General features: G+C 31.6%; 1 protein-coding gene across 1 annotated transcript in view; it reads left to right on the top strand.

Moving 5' to 3' along the window:
- Positions 1–4,536: 4,536 nt before the first annotated feature.
- LOC149898527 (protein madd-4-like) overlaps positions 4,537–6,000 on the top strand; it is a 270,605-nt gene continuing 269,141 nt past the window's right edge. The window contains exon 1 of the mRNA XM_090115042.1: positions 4,537–4,668. The gene's annotated coding sequence lies outside the window, so the exon portion shown is untranslated. The remainder of the gene's footprint in view (positions 4,669–6,000) is intronic.

Here is a 6,000-nt window from a genome sequence, read left to right as displayed (position 1 = left end):
TATGCCTACAAGACGTGTTATTGTGGCTTTTAGGAATCTATAGGTATATATGGTAAAAGCTTGAATTACGACTTTGTTGGAAAATGCGTGTATCTTTTGAAATCGCTCGTTTTATTGGAGTAGATCTGATGATCGTTTTATTACTATGCTAAAGAATTACAGCTTTATAGTACGCAGTCAGAATATTAATAAAACTGTCATGGAGTACATATTACATACCTACTTACCTAATAAATGCAAGTAAAAGATTTTACTGCAAATTGCGAACACAGTGTTATATCAGATTACACTATTACATATTATGTATTATTAGTCTTAATAATTACTATTATAAAGGCGAAAGTTTGTATGGATGTTTGTTACTCTTTCACGTAAAAACTACTGAATCGATTACAATGAAATTTAGCACACATATAGAGGGTAACTTGGATTAACACATAGGATAGGTTTTATCCCGGAAATCCCACGGGAACGGGAACTATGCGGGTTTTCCTTTGAAAACGCGGGCGAAGCCGCGGGCGGAAATCTAGTTGTTGATAAATAAATTATTTGTATTTCATTGCTGGTTTTATTTTACCTCGTTAGTTATACATTCTCAGGCGCCATTTCTACCACAGTGCAAAAAAACATTTGTGTTTATTATCCTGAACATAACATCATCATATTACAATATCTATACTTCTATACTAATAATCCTAATATTTTAAAAAAGGTTTGTATGTATGTATGTATTTATGGTTTTCACGCATAAACTACTGGACCAATTTTGATGAAATTTGGCACAGACAATCTTTGACCCTGAGTAAGCAATAAGCTACCTTTTATTGCGAAATATGTACCACGGGCGAAGCCGGGGCGGACCGCTAGTGTATAGATAAAACTATAATTGATAAGCGTGACTCATATACCGTCTAGAGTCTAGACTCTAGACAGACTTTCAAGGAAGTCTGGCATTGTCCCTGAATAGATGCAAATATTAATAAAATGGAGCACAATAAGCTTTTAAGTATGCAAAGTTTATTATTAGGGTATCTTTTCATAAACAATTATATTAAAACATTTGCAAGATATTTGTCAGAGCATTTTGTGTAATTACTTTTAGTTTTGGTTTTATATGCGATAAACCACTTTTGGCGCTCTTTTTTCTCGAGATAAACGTTTGATTTTGTCACGATAAAAATCAACCGATCCAAGTACATAGCGCATTTTTTTGTAATATTTAAAACATATTTTATTTATTGATTCGAACAAACGCATGACAAAACGCACAGACCAAAAAATGTTTATTATTAGTAACGTTGTTTATATTTGTAAGTTTTTCACGACGGATTATACTTAAAATTTTAAACATTTAACGGACTGTTAAAAACATTTCGATTTAATTGAGTTATGTTCCTACCATTAATCCGAATCTTCATTCTTATTTTGTTATCCTGTTCATATAATTTTAAAACTATAAAATTAATATGGATTCTGACGTGGCAGTAGTCATCATGGTTCTAAGTCGCGAAAACACAAGTGAAATTGTTATATCTTAATACTTTGTAATAATGTTACTACTAAATATAAGTAACTTTTCTGGACATAGAAACCAAACTCACACTCCGAATAAGGATCATTAACAACAACACATACCGGGCTATCTAACTAGTATATTTACATTAAAATTACCATATGCATCGATTCACACTTCATAATCAAGAGATTTTATACTTCAAGTACATATTAAGTGTTTATCATTTATTTATTGCAAAAGACTCGACCCCGATTGAATATTTTACTCTTTTATCGCGTAAACAACGCAGTTTATTATCTTTTATGCAATGTGATGGCCTGCGACATGGTCCGTTTAATAAGATCATCTTCATTCCATATTTTATATTAAAACATGTAGTAATGATTTGATTTTGCTTATAAGTTATGAACTAGTGAAGTCCCATGTCCCCTAGACCCTAGTGGGGTAAGGGGCAGATGCATTATACATCTGTTTCACTGATCGATTTTCTTTAGGCACAAGTAGATGTAGTAGCCTTCAGTGTCCTACCAAACCGAGACATTGTTTTTTTCTTCATCTCCACCGGGAACCGTCAACCATTGTACCAAGGAGGCGGTTATAAGGCGGTCTAAGTTATGAACTAGAAACAATTAAAATAAATAAACCAATAATTGAAGGGTTTATAATTGAAAAAAAACAACGTGTGTTGTGCACACGTGTCAGAAGAGAAAATTCTTTAGATTCAAAGATACCAAAATCGTCGTCAAATCGTCAATGACGTGACGGTTTTGCCATGACACGACCTTAAAATTTTACTCTCAACGCGCCTAAAAAAGTTCCACTTAAAAAAATAGTGACGCATAAAACTATGAAATAACAAAACCGCTCTAAATCTCTAAAGAGAAAAGATTAATTTCCGTAAATTTGTAATCGATAAAAAACTACTTAACTGATTTAGAAAATTCTTACTTCTTAGAAAGCTGTATTATTCCTGAGAGACGTAAGATATATTTGCTACTTTTGAAACTAGACGACCCGGGCGGATTCAGATCGAGAGAACAGTAGGTATATTGGTAACAATATGATTATAGTTATATTGATTATGTAATATATTTGCACCTAAGAAAATATTATGAATTTTATGCAGTTAACGAAGCAGTTATAAAAATTATATTGTTAGAGCTTTTACTGCATTTTTAAAAATGAAAATTGTGTTTTATATATATAAACTATAGCGGCTTCGCCCGCTGTGCCTAAAACCTAATAAATTATATACTAAAACCTTTCTCTTGAAGCACTCTATTTATTAAAAAAACCGCATCAAAATCCGTTTCGTAGCTTTAAATATTTAAGCATACATAGGGACATAGGGATAGAGAAAGCGACTTTGTTTTATAATGGTTTTATACTATGTAGTGATGCGATATAATACCTACCGGTACAATAGTATTGAAGTACGTATGTCGAGTTTCTAGTAGAAACGTAGTATTGTAGTGTCCTTGAATATTTATGCATATACCTGTATACATTCATGGTTGTTGCATTTAAATCTTTGAATATGAATAGCTGTAGCTCAATTTTATATCCAATCAATGCACGTATTTTTGTATCGCTCTTATAAATGCATGCTTTTATAATATAGGGAAAAGTTTTGTTTGTTTGTCCCGAATAACCTCCAAAACTACTAAACCGATTTTTATAGTAACGTGGGCAAAGAAACGCGTAGGTTGTAGGCCTCGGTAGAGATAGAGACTTTGAAACTGAATTTTCAAAATAAACATGGATTTTAAAGTTATTTTACCACCTGAATGATTATACGTAAATTTTTTTTTTATTCCAGGTCCACCCAGACGCAACAGCTAGTGTATTATAATTTGGTTATTAAAATATACAAATGACACGATTCATAATGAAAAGTACCTATTCTACAGAAATCATTCAATAACAATATTATTAAGGGCCGATTTTTCAATGCTTGGATAAAACTTATCCGTCCAATAAAGTATTACACGATAATATTAAAATGTCACGTAAACTGTCAAATACGGGCAATTAGAATACGTTTTTAAAATTGTAGTTTAAACATTATTCGACGAATAAGTTTTATCCAATCATTGAAAAATCGGGCCTAATAGGAGTAAAAAGAAAAGGTAGAGTTAAGTGTAAAGATTTAACGCGGGTTTGCAGAGAGCACAATTTATTATTAAACTCATGTTTATAACTCTGTCTGTCTGTCTGTTACTCAATCACGCCTAAACTACAGAACCAATTTGCATGAAATTTGGTATGAATTTATTATGATACCCGAGAAAGGACATAGGCTACCTTTTATTTCGAAATATGTACCACGGGCGAAGCCGGGGCGGACCACTAGTATTGAATATATTGTGCGTTTTTGGAAAAGTAATAAAACATTTTTTTTCACGAATAAAACGATCAGCCAAAGATCAAAGTGTAAGAACATTTTTCGCAATAACATTTTCATTTAATAACACAAAAAGCTCCACTTATAATATTCCCCATCCTAAATCTATCTAAACAACAATTATTGTAGAGTTCGTCAGTAGTGAAAAGCTCTAAATATAACAAACAGACCGTTAAATTTATCAAAACCCAAAAAAATAGGTGACACAAACTTTACAACAACACATAAACATTATGTGTCTTTTAAATATCAATAAATCGTTTTATTTTCACGAATAAAACTATCAGCAAAAGAAAATAACGCTAAATGCATTCTTAATTAATTTTAAGCACTATAAAAACTCTATTAAAATCCCTATTCTAAACAAAAATTGTAGAGTCTTATTCATCATGAAAAGCACCAGCACAATTAAACTTGTCAAACCGAAAAAATACGTGACACAAACTCTCCATACTCAAAAACATTATTGTGTGAATCAATTAAGGTTTACGAGTGCGAAAAACAAATTAATTCGGCAAGTGAAGGCAACGTGCGCGTAAGGCTACTTTTAAATGTTTTAACGCATTGCGACGTACGTCCTTTGGTAGGTAAGGTTCATGCGCAAACGGCATTCAGTGTTGTACTGTCGTGCCGCGAGCACGTGTTTGTGGTATCTGTACGCCGCGTACGTAATAGTTAAGTTTACGTTCTGTGTTGTGTTGTGTGTGTTGTGATTGACGGTTTTTTTGTGTGTGATTGGAGACGCAAGGTGAGTTGGAGGACTTAATTAAAAAATAGAGCCAAATGAAAATTTGTTTAAAATATTGTTTTAGAAAATAGAGCGATTTTAAATCTGGTGTTGTTAAAATATTGGTTGACAAAAATTTACAGAAATTTTTTAGGTAATAAATATTGGAAAATAGTTTATCAAGTAATAGTTAAGTTATTCCGCTCATTCTTTTTGATAAAATTTAATAGCAAAGGCTGAAATTTTCAAGGCGCAAAGTTAAGTATAGTAAAAATAAAATAATTAATTTTATTTCTGTGACTAAACTTTTCTATATGGCTCTACATATTCATTTTATTATTTTTAATTAAACCTACGTTTACTGCGTTAACAAAATAAAACCGAATTTACGGTAAATTAAAAATTCCCGCAACATATTCTAATTCCCACTTTAATGACGGTAAATTCGCTTCAAGCTGTAATTTAAACTCATTGAAGGAAAGTGCCTAGGCAGCGTGAAATCTAGACCTAAATACTTTTAACTAAATGTCTGGCTTGTGACCTATTTTACCTTCTAATGGACTTGCCAATCTAGGCTATATATTAAGGATCTTTGATGTAGGATAAGGAAATCAGGCGTTATTAAATTATCCAAGCGACTTAGGTATGCTATTGAAACTAAGAGCTTTTCAGACTTTCAAAGGGTAAGAGTTTATTAGATATTCTATACAGGCATTATGCATTTAATACATAAAGCAAGCACTACTTCATTTTATAAAAGCTCAAAAGCTCTACAAAATGTCTCTACATTAGTAGAGACATTTAGTATATGAAGATTTATTAATTTATTTATTGGACATATCAAGGAACTAAGTAAACAGTTTAAGGGCTGATTTTTCAATCCTTGGTTAAAACTTATTCGTCGAATATTGTATAAAACTACCATTTTAAAAACGTATTCTAATTGCCCGTATTTGACAGTTTACGTGACATTTTAATATTATCGTGTAATACTTTATTGGATGGATAAGTTTTAACCAAGCATTGAAAAATCGGCCCTAAGTTAATATAATTGTATTAAAGTAATTATGCAGTGGGTACGTATTTCGTACCTAAAGTTCGGTAATAAAACAATAAGTTTTGCTTTTATAAGGAAAGGAACAATAATATTTTGAGAAACTTCGCACTATGAAAACTATGATATTTCTATGTTAATGGCTGAAGTTTAGTGACCTAGGTTTGGTGGAAGCATTTAAAATATCTATGTAACTTCTAACTTTTAAATTACTTAATATATTAGGTATTTAGCACTATACGATCCAACTAAGAATAAGAGAGACTAGCACCTGTATATGTTCGTCATGGCTGTTAATT

Source organism: Colias eurytheme, chromosome 22, assembly GCF_061535395.1.
Source record: "Colias eurytheme isolate Ceu_HAF_F1 chromosome 22, ilColEury1 Martin Lab GWU primary, whole genome shotgun sequence".
Classification (NCBI taxonomy): Eukaryota; Metazoa; Arthropoda; class Insecta; order Lepidoptera; family Pieridae; genus Colias; species Colias eurytheme.
This window is presented reverse-complemented; position numbering and strand designations above follow the sequence as displayed.